Raw genomic sequence first — 11,498 nt, 5'->3', positions numbered from 1 at the left:
GCTGGGAACCGCCTTGGACTGCCCCTCCCAGGCGGGCCCCTCACCCCACCAAATGGAGCTTTAGCAATGCCCACAGGGAGCCTCCCTGGGGACACTGCTGGGACAAGGTACACAAGGCATGTTGGGGAGGGGAGCAGAATGGCTTCCCCGCATGCCCTTGCCTGGGGTTAAAGCCCTGACATTGTTACTTTGCTCCAACCACTATGAGCAACCTGAAAGCAGGACTCAACATTATCCCTAGCCTCGGGGTTATCCACAAAGACCCTCGAGTCTGGGAACCCAGACTAGTTGTGTAACCCTGGCCATGGTCTCCATGCCTCAGTCTTCCATCTGCTAAATGGGCATAAAAAACAACCCTCATAATGTTGTTGGCAGAGTGAAGGAATATGATGCTTATCTGGGTTCGTAGGAAAGATGCTATCGGACTGAGCTTGACACAGGGTAGGCCCCTCCAGGAAAATGTTTAAATTAATAGTTTGGGGAGGTAGTGGCCTCAGAGCCAGGTGGAAAGATGCAGGTGTTAGAAGCAGAAGCAGGAGTTCCCGTCATGGCACAGTGGAAACGAATTCGACTAGGAACCATGAGGTTGTGGATTCGATCCCTGGCCTCTCTCAGTGGGTTGAGGATCTGGCGTTGCCGTGAGCTGTGGTGTAGGTCACAGCTGTGGCTCGGGTCTGGTGTTGCTGTAGCTCTGGCGTAGGCCAGCAGCTATAGTTCCGATTAGACCCCTAGCCTGGGAACCTCCATATGCTGTGGGTGTGGCCCTAAAAAGACAAAAAAAAAAAAGCAGATTTCTGTCTTTTTTTAGAGCCACACCTGCGGCATATGGGGGTTCCCAGGCTAGGAGTCCAATCGGAGCTTCAGCTGCTGGCCTACACCACAGCCACAGCAACGCCAGATGCAAGCTGCATCTGCAACCTACACCAAAGCTCACAGGAACACCAGATCCTCGACCCACTGAGCGAGGCCAGGGATAGAACCTGCGTCCTCATGGATGCTAGTCAGATTCGTTTCTACTGAGCCACGACGGGAACTCCAGAAGCAGATTTTTAAGGCGTCTGGCTCTAATGTGGGGATTCTGTAAGATGGGCCAGAACGTCTCTCCACCCCCATGACAAGAATAGAGGCTGGGGGAGACAATGACTTAAAGGCTCAGACAGGCATCAATTGTTGACTGACCTCACTTCCTCTGCTGAAACCCTCCCCAGCCCCCACCCGCAGCTGCTTCACAACTTGTGAGCGTTGTGGATTCCAGAACTAAGGCACACCCAAATTTCAGTGTCAGGATAGAGCTGTGTCCTGCAGCCAATAGGAAGTACTATGGGATTACGATATCTGTTTTCAGATTATAGTGGCCACTACAGCACTCTATTAGCCGGAGAACGGGGAGTGTGGCTGCATGTCCATCTTTCACACACACACACACACACACACACCCACTGCCGTCTTGCTATGGCTTCTGATAAACCCTTCCCAATCCCAGCTCATGGATCTCTGTCCTGGGGGGTGAGAGTGGGGTTCCCCAAGGGAAACCTTCAGCCTGAAACACACACTGAGGACAGAGACATCGAGATGGACAGGAGCTGGGCGTCTCTGGGGAGAGTCAGTGAGGATGGGAGACTCCTCTGGGAAGGGTTCGTGAAACAGATAAACGGAGTGTGGGGCTTGGAGGAGGGCGACGGGGCTGATGGGGGATGGCTGGTCCTCAGTGCTGGAGTCTCCCCACCTCCCCAGGGCTTGGAGCACCCTGGACCCTGACTAGTGCTCTTTGGGGACACCAACAACACACAGAGCACCTGGGGACAGCATCAGAGGAGGGACACAGCGTTGAAGAACGCACTGGAGACTCAGCCCGAGGAGGGAAGGGAAAAGGAATTACAGACTGGGTCCCAGTCAACAAGAAGTAATTACTCAAAAGGACCAGCTGTTCCCCATATTCAGGGAGGACAGAAGAGGAAATGGGCCTAAAGGGCTAAGACTTAGATTGAGACATTCAGAAGGATTTCCCAGCAGGGTGTGAAGCAGAGGCCTGCAGATCCTGGCAAGGGTACGTGCGATGAAACCTCAAGGAGATTCTCACCTGTGGAAGGCAGGTGAGATGGGTCTGGCATGAAGGCAGGGGACTGGACAACTTGACTTTTCAGGACCAGCTTTGGGGATTGAGTTCCAGCATCGCTCTTGATGCTAGGGCAGGGCTGACTTCATGGGTGTCCAACCTGTGCAGCCCCATGGAACCCCATGCTTGGTTTAATGCTCTGCTGTCACCGTCTTGGAATTCTTAATCATGTTTGAACAAAAGGCTCAGCATTTTCATGTTGCACTGGGCCCCACAAACTGTACAGCTGGTTCTGCACCAGGATAAGTAGGAAGGAAAAGTGGGAGCAGAGGTGGGGGTGAGAGTGAGGGTGGGGGGCAATTAGCAGAGGAAGGGGTGGGCTTTGTTCGTTTAAATTGCAGAGATGGGAAGTTCCCATCATGGCTCAGCATGTTAAGAACCCAACATGGTATCCATGAGGACGCGGGTTCAATCCCCGGCCTCACTCAGGGGGTTAAGGATCTGGTGTTCCCACAAACTGTGGTGTAAGTCGCAGATGCAGCTCCAATTTGACTCCTAGCCCAGGGTCTTCCATATGCCCAGGGTGTGGCCCTAGAAAACCACAAAAAATCAGTAATAATACAAATTAAAAAACAAATTGCAGAGTGAGAGATTTAGGTCAGACAACCTTAGGGATTTTTCAAATGTGAGAGACAGGGAAGTTCCCATAGCGGCACAGCAGAAACAAATCCAGCTAGGAACCATGAGGTTGAGGGTTCGATCCCTGGCCTTGCTCAGTGGGTTAAGGATCTGGTATTGCCATGAGCTGTGGTGAAGGCTGCAGACGCGGCTCGGATTCTGCATTGTTGTGGCTGTGGTGTAGGCTGGCAGCTACAGCTCCGATTGGACCCCTAGCCTGGGAACCTCCACATGCCGCAGGTATAGCCCTAAGAAGGCCAAAAGAGGAGTTCCCGTTGTGGCGCAGTGGTTAATGAATCCGACTAGGAACCATGAGGTTGTGGGTTCGGTCCCTGCCCTTGCTCAGTGGGTTAAGGATCCGGCGTTGCCGTGAGCTGTGGTGTAGGTTGCAGACGCGGCTCGGATCCCGCGTTGCTGTGGCTCTGGAGTAGGCCGGTGGCTATGGCTCACGATTCGACCCCTAGCCTGGGAACCTCCATATGCCGCAGAGGCGGCCCAAGAAATAGCAAAAAGACAAAAAAAAAAAAAAAAAAAAAAAAAAAAGAAGGCCAAAAGAAAAAAAAAATGTGAAAGACAGGGAAAGAGTAGAACAGGGTACCTGAGGAGGCAGCACCGTCTCCTGGCAGAAGAGGAGCAGATCACATTCCGTTTCTCCATCTCGTCAAGGCAGAGGAGAGTTTCAGCTTTGTGGGCTGCAGGGAGGGGATGTGCCCTCTGGAGACCTCCTCCGCCAGAGTCTTGAGGAGACCAATAAACCCAGGGGCGTCAGGCCTCTATTCTGGGCTTGGTTTAGACCAGAGACCCTCAAAGGTTCTTCTCAGCCCTTGTATCATCTCCTTTGGCTGTAAGATTCAGGAAACCACTGGGTCCCAGGCCCTGACATCACAGTTCAGGTGAAAAGGCAGTGCAGCCCAGGCTAAGGTTTGGGGAGCCTGGGCCCCCCCACCCCCAAGCTCTGCCAGCACCTCAGGAAGAGGCTGGCAGACAGGGGCCAGACCATGCGCCACTGAATCACCTTCCTCTTCCTCTCCAGCTCCGCTGGGATGTTCTCTAGATGGGTTTGTCCATTCCTCGCCCACCCAGAGCCCTGCGGATGACTTATCTCGGAAGGGAAACTCTTAAGAAAGAGATGGCGGAGTTCTCACTGTGGTGCAACGAGATTGACGGTGTCTCTGCAGTGGCAGAGACATGGGTTCGATCCCTGGTCCAAAAGAGTGGGTTAAGGAGCCAGTGGTGCCAAAGCTGTGGTGTGGGTTGCAACTCTGGCTCAGATTCGATCCCCAGCCGGGGAACTCCACATGGCGTGGGGTGGCCCGAAAAGAAAAAAAGAAGAAAGAAAAAAGAAAGGGATGGTATATTGGAGCAGGAGTCTGATTTTATTTTATTTATTTTTTTGCCTTTTTTTTTTTAGGACCACTCCTGCAGCATACTTATTTCTCTGACATTTACTTTTTTTTTTTTTTTTTTTTGTCTTTTTGCTATTTCTTGGGCCACCCCTGCGGCATATGGAGGTTCCCAGGCTAGGGGTCGAATCGGAGCTGTAGCCACCGGCCTACGCCAGAGCCACAGCAACGCGGGATCCGAGCCGCGTCTGCAACCTACACCACAGCTCACGGCAACGCCGGATCGTTAACCCACTGAGCAAGGGCAGGGACCGAACCCTCAACCTCATGGTTCCTAGTTGGATTCGTTAACCACTGCGCCACGGCGGGAACTCCCCTGACATTTACTTTAATAACTCTAAACAACATGTTTACATGGCTATCTATAGCTTTTCTTCAGTTTTCTTGAAATACAACTGACAAATACAATTAGAAGATATGTTAGGGTGTAAATATTGTAAATCAACTATACTTCCATTTTTGGGGGCCGCACCCTTGGCAAACGGAAGTTCCCAGGCTGGGGTGGAATTAGAGCTGTAGCTGCCAGCCACAGCCACAGCCACAGCCACAGCCACAGCCACAGCCACATGGGAGGGATCCAAGCCGTGTCTGCGACCTACACCACAGCTCACGGCAATGCTAGATCCTTGATCCATGGAGCAAGACCAGGGACTGAACCAACATCATCATGGATACTAATCAGGTTCGTTACTGCTAAGCCACAATGGGACTTCTATACTTCAATTTTTAAAAAGATGGAAGATTTCAGAGTTCCCTAGTGGTACAGTGGGTTAAGGATCTGGCATTGTCACTGCTGTGGCTTGATTTGCTGCTGTGGCATAGGTTCAATCCCTGGCCCAGGAATTTCCACATGCCACAGGTGTGGCCAAAAAAAAAAAAAGATACAAGATATTTTTTAAAAAGATTTTTAAAGTGTGCATGGTGATGATTTGATATATGTGTATATTCTAAAAGGATTCTTTCTATCTAGTTAATTAACACATTTGTCACATACTTATCTCTTTTTTTTAGTGAGTAAAATTTAACTTCTACTCTTTCAGCTGATTTCAATTATACAATACAATGTTAGCAACTATAGTTGCAGAGTTTCCACTGTGTCAGTGAGATAAGATCCAGCATTGTCTCTGGGGCAGCTCATGTTTAACTTCCTGCCTGGAGCACTGGGTTAAGGACTTGGCATTGCTGCAGCTATGGCACAGGTCACAGCTGCAGCTCAGATTTGATCCCTAACTGGGAACTTCCATTTGCCATGGGTGTGGCCAAAAAACCAACCATCCCCCAACCACAAACCCCAAAACCTTCAGCTGTGACGGAGCAAAGGGTTCGTGTGCCTGTCACACAGAAAGCCAAACTCTGCCAGCAGGAGTTTGTAGCAAAGTTAGCACTTATTGCAGGGCACCAAGCAAGGGAGTGGGAGACGAGCCTCAGATCCACTCCCATTGGGTCTCTGAGTTAGGGGCTCTTTAAAGAGGAAGAACAAAGAGGCTGGCATTAATCATTGTCTTGTGACATTTCTGTGACATTTCTTAGTCATGGTTTCAGGAGTCAGCGTGTCTCTGGTTTACAGTGCTCTGACTAGTTGGTTCACGGCTTGGGGGTCTGTTAGCTCGTCTTTGCTTTGGAGAAATAACCTGAGTTCATTCTCACATTAGTGATGACATACATTTATTTATTTATTTATTTGTTTGTTTTTATCTTTTTGTCTTTTCTAGGGCCACTCTGGCAGCATATGGAGGTTCCCAGGCTAGGGGTCGAATCGGAGCTGTAGCCATCGGCCTACGCCAGAGCCACAGCAACGTGGGATCCTAGCCGCATCTGCGACCTACACCACAGCTCATGGCAATACCGGATCCTTAACCCACTGAGCAAGGCCAGAGATCGAACCCGCAACCTCATGGTTCCTAGTCGGATTCGTTAACCACTGTGCCACGACGGGAACTCCAGTGATGGCATTTATAATAGCAATTTTAGTCCTGACGACGTTGTGAACAACAGCAATTTTAGCCCTCTGACTCTGGCTGATTAGTGTTCAGTTGGCACGGGGTTGAGGTCAGAGGGGAGAAGAAAGGCACCAACGTTTTGCATAGAGACATTCATCACAAACCTGGTCAAAAGGCTTGGTTTTAGGGGGACTTGGTTTCGTAGTCCCCACGGTGTACGTTAGATCCTCAGCCTTCATTCCTCTTATAGCTGAAGTTTGCACCAGTTACCAACCTCTTCCGATTTCTTCACCTCTCAGGCTCTGGCAAACACTTTTCTAATTCTTTCTATGAGTTTGACTTGTTTTTAGATTCCATGTGTAAGGGATCCCATCCAGTATTTGTCTTTCTCTAGGGCTGCACCTGTGGCACATGGAGATTCCCAGGCTAAGGATTAAATCAGAGCTGCAGCTGCCAGTCTACACCACAGCCACAGCAACGCAGGATCTGAGCCACCTCAGCAACCTATGCTGCAGCTTGTGGCAACACCGGATCCTTAATCCAGTGAGCGAGCCCGGGGATCGAACGTGCCTCCTCATGGACACCATGTAGAGTTCTTAACCCGCTGAGCCACAACACCAACTCCTAGATTCTCTCCTTTCTCATTACTGATCATAGGTTATTATTTCGTAAATTTAAATGATATGCCTTTAGTGCCTCTTAATGTCACCAAGTGTCTCTTGATTCTTCCCCAAGTCAGAAGAGTGGCCCCTCCTAGAGCTGCAATTTTGCTGCAATAATGGAAAGATTTGTCCGGAGTTCCTGTCTTGGCTCAGCAGTAACGAATCTGAGTAGTATCCATGAGGATGCGGGTTCGATCCCTGGCCTCACTCAGTGGGTTGAGGATCCAGTATTGCCGTGAGCTGTGATGTAGGTTGCAGACGCAGCTTGCATCTGGCATTGCTGTGGCTGTGGTGTAGGCCAGCGGCTGCAGCTCCAATTCAACCCCCAGCCTGGGAACTTCCATATGCCATGGGTGTGGCTTTAAAAAGACAAAAAAAAAAAAAGGAAGATGTGTCCACTTGCTGAGGTGAATGATCTTGTTTCTGGAGGAGGGGTGATCAACTGAAACTCAGGACATGGAGATGCCTTCGGGGTCTGGCAGAGCGTTTTTTGGATGTCACAAGATTCCCTAAGGGCATCAAGACTTGTGCCCCCTCTAAACACAAGCAGGGCCTGGATTTGCTGGGCTGAGGGTCGGCAGAGTTGCCTGGCAAGGGCGCAGGGGCCTGGTAGGCTCTTAGATGGTGAGGGGACCCTTACTGCCTGAAGACAGAGTCTGGGGGGCTTTAAGGAGACCTCCCCAATGGGGAGGTGTTGGTATTTGGACAAGGAGGGGGCTCCCAGGATTTGAGAGCGGGTAGTGGCCTGGGCTGAGAGAGAGATTGTTTGAAAGAGGGGCTGAGTGGCTGGGCGAGGCCAGAGGCCGGCGGGATTTCCTTCAGCTCCCGCCACTCGGGTGGGTGGGACCGGATTGCTGGAGCTGGACACAGGAATCTGCCTTTGTTTCCAGCTGGAGGGGAAATGCCACAAATACTGCCCCTTTCCTAGCCCTCTAGCATCCGTGCCCAGACTCTGCCCCCCCCCCAGCGCCAGAGGGCCCAGTACCGTGGGCGCTCAACAAGCGCTGGTCTCCAAGACGCCAGCGGCCACAGGCCTCTGCCCCTTGTTCCCCAGGGCAGGTCACTGGCACGGATCTAGGAAGCAGGGATGCCGGTCTCCAAGGCTGATCTGGAGCAAGTAATCACAGGCAGGGGTTAGGCTTCGGCTGCCCACTGCTTCCCTTTCCCTCAGAGGGACTGTGGCTCTCAGTTAAGGAAGAGAGCTAGGAGTTCCCGTCGTGGCTCAGTGGTTAACAAATCCAACTAGGAACCATGAGGTTGCAGGTGCGATCCCTGGCCTTGCGCAGTGGGTTAAGGATCCCAAGTTGCTGGGAGCTGTGGTGTAGGTGGCAGATGCAGCTCGGATCTGGCATTGCTGTGGCTGTGGTGTAGGCTGGCAGCTACACCACATATGCCGCGGGAGTGGCCCTAAAAAGACAAAAAGACAAAAAAAAAAAAGAGCAAGACAGCTAGGTCTGCAGGGAGGATTTGGGGTCAGGCTTGGTCCTGCCTCAACTCTCTAACTCCCGCTCTGAAGGGTTAGACAGACAGCAGACAGACCCCCGGCTGGGGTCTGCGTCGTGTTGGGGGTGGAGGCCACGGGAGGAGGGGCGTGAGGGGGATGCTGCCTTTATGTTCTCCTTTGTCACTGAGCCTATGTGTTTGTGACCCTGTGTGATGGGCTGTGTTTCTGGGTTCTTGTGGCTGTGGCCTCTCTATGTGTGACTAGGAGTTTGTGAGCCAATGGGCCTGTGTGTTCTTCTGTGCCTGTGAGCCTGCTGGTCCCTGTGGGCCCCTGGCTGACCATGTGTCTGCATGTGACCTTGCCTGTGTGACTATGAGTGATGTTGCATAGTGTTCATTCAACCCCAAGTCTTGCCCTCAAGTCCTCCCTTCAGGAGTAGTATCTTCCTTTTTTTTTTTTTTTTTTTTTTTGCTTTTTAGGGCCGCACCCATGGCATACAGAGGTTCCCAGCCTAGGGGTCAAATTGGAGCTGCAGCTGCCAGCCTACACCACAGCCACAGCCATGCCAGATCCGAGCCATGTCTGCGACCACAGCCACAGCTCATGGCAACGCTGGATCCTTAACCCACTGTGAGAGACCAGGGATCGAACACACATCCTCATGGATACTAATTAGGTTCTTAACCTGCTGAGCCACAATAGGAACTCCAGGTATGGTATTTTCCTTAACCATGGGAAGCCGTGGTCCCTCTGGGGAGAAGGAGACAGGTAAGCAGGTCTGAAGCTCTGTGGGGACCCTGGCCCAATGGGTCTCTCGGGACAGCGGCTGTGATCTGATGGGAGAGGGGCCCTCAGAAGTCAGGGTGAGGAATGGATGGAGGGGTGGAGGGGAACGCGAGAGGGACGAGACTGGCCTGGGGCTGGTGTGGGGTAGATACACAGATGTTTGCAACCCTTGGGAAAGTCTGACTGCTGGAGAGGAGGGAGTCCTGGTCAGGTGCCAGTGTGGGGAAAAGGGGACGTAAGCCAATGAGCCCCCACTTGTCTTCTGTCCCCACCGTGTATATGTACCCCCTTGCCTTCTCTTGAACCAACAGGCCATGCCCTGGAATAACCCAGGACACGGCCTCTCCAGGAACCAGAGCAGCCCCTGAGAAGAAGGGGAAGATGCTAAAGGACCTTCTTAGCATCCCAGACCTCGGTGGAATCTGGAATCAGTTATTGAGCCTGGATGGTTCAGGCACAGAACCCGGGGCTGGGGAGACAGACATGGCTTCTGCCCTCACAAGCGTGAGGAGGGGGTTCCCGGGGAGTCCCCAGAGCCTGGCTGCCATCCCAGTGTGTGTCAGGGCAGCCACCTTTGCATCACCTCTGTAGGACCCTCTGTCTGCTGGGGGGTTTGCTGGCCATCAGCGCTGTAGCGAGTGGGCCTGCGTTCGGAGGTCCAGAGCTGTGTGGGAGCCAGTCTGAGAGGGCAGTCTGGGATAAGTGTGTTTGCACTTCAGGGGCCACCAGAATAATATCCTAAAATCACAAAGGAGGCCATGAGTTCCAAGGCCACGTCCACTGGCCTCCCCCACAGATCGGTCCCCTTGGCCATTTCCTTACCCGCTGCCACCCAGCACAGTAACAAAAGCTGCCATTTACCGGGCGCTGACTCCGTGCCAGGCCAGGCTCAGCGCCTCGCAGGCCTCCCACTGTTTAAGCCGCGCAACAACCATGGCAAGTAGCAATTATATATCATCACCATTTGATGTTTCAAATGAGGAGACCAAGGCTGGGAGAGGTTTTGGTCACAGAGCTGATAAGAGGCAGGGCCAGGATTCAAACCCAGGTCTGTGGGCCGGAGCAGGGCGGCTTCGATGTGGCCTGTGTTCTGCATGGTCAGGGACCTAGTTCTCTGCTGATAGGAACTCGGGTTGGAAGCCGCAGGAGCTGGACTGGGGGTGTGGAGAGGCTGGGGTGCTAGCGGAGAGCTTCCCTTAGGGCGGCCCAGGCAGAGAAGCCCATGAAGGCCTCTCTCCTCGCTGGTGGCCTGTTAGAGGCCGTCCAGAGCCATTAGGGGATTCAAGAGACACGGCTTGGCCTGGGACCCCTGCTGCCCTGGAGAAGGCCTGGGATGGAGGGGCGGGCCTTCTTCGAGGTGGAGAGGCTCCCTCTGCTGGAAAATCTTGTCTGACCCAGGGCCCAGGCCTTACCGCCTGTCCCGGGAGCCTCCCAGCCCAGCTCTACCCTGCACCAGCCAGCGGGGAGGGAGAGAGCCACAGAGGGAGAGTTCCTTGCCCAGAGGGTGCCATGGTCGCCCCTGCACCCTAGGGAAACTCGAGCCGATTGGACGTGGAGGGAGGGACTCAGAGAATCAGAGAGACCGGGCTGTGTACGGGGGACACAGGCTTCTGAGTCTCTCGGGCTGGAACTCCGAGCAGCACTTAGCCACTTACCAGCTGGTGACCTTGAACAAGTTGCTTCACCTTCATGGCCTCCGTTTCCTCAGCTGGTTAAAAGGAAGGTTGTGTGGACTAAACAGGATAATGATGACATCAAGGCTGGCCACCGTGCAAAGGGCTGCCTCACCGCATGGAATTCTCACAACAGCCCTGTTTTTATTAGCTCCACTCTTACATATAAGAGCCTTGAGGCTCAGAAAGATCCAGGAACTTGCCTGAGGTCACAGGCCCGCTCCCAGGCTGGAGCATACCACCTCCATGCTATGCTATGCCAAGCCTGTAGATGTAGTTTCTTTCCGCGGCTGCCGTGCCCAGTGCCCAGGCTGGCTTCATGTGCTTTGATTTCAGCAGCAGGTGGGGAGGAAAGAACGCTGGCTCCATCCTGGAGGCTCAGAAGCGACTCAGTCAAACTTGGTTCCCCAGGGCCCTCCCAGAGCCCCTCAACTCTTGGCAGGACTTCATGGTTTACAGAGGCTTTTTTTTTAACCCATGTTAGCAGCTAACAGCTCTTTCTAATAACCCTATTTGCCCCCAGTTAATCGATGAGAAAACTGAGGCAAGAAAAACTTAAATGCCTTGTTCAGGATCACACAGGTAGGAAATAGAAAAGTTGGCCTTGAACTCTTTCTGGTCTACCACAGTTGCCCTCAGAACCCACTGGGAGAAATCACACACTATCTAACCCTAGTAGCCGTTGTCACCTTAGTGTGTGTGTGTGTGTGTGTGTGTGTGTGTGTGTTTTCCCCATTCAAAGAACAGATTTTAATTAATTAATTTTAATGATATAGTTGATTAAAATGTATGTTTCAGTTGTACAACATTGTAATTCATAATTTCGAAGGTTATATTCCATTTATAGTTATTATAA

The sequence above is a fragment of the Sus scrofa genome, chromosome 5 (assembly GCF_054392235.1).
Source record: "Sus scrofa isolate SSC_HxYL_T2T_F1_AM1 chromosome 5, Sscrofa_HxYL_maternal_Yorkshire_Landrace_v2.0, whole genome shotgun sequence".
Lineage (NCBI taxonomy): Eukaryota > Metazoa > Chordata > Mammalia > Artiodactyla > Suidae > Sus > Sus scrofa.
The sequence above is the reverse complement of the archived record's forward strand: the minus strand, read 5'-3'. Positions refer to the sequence as shown.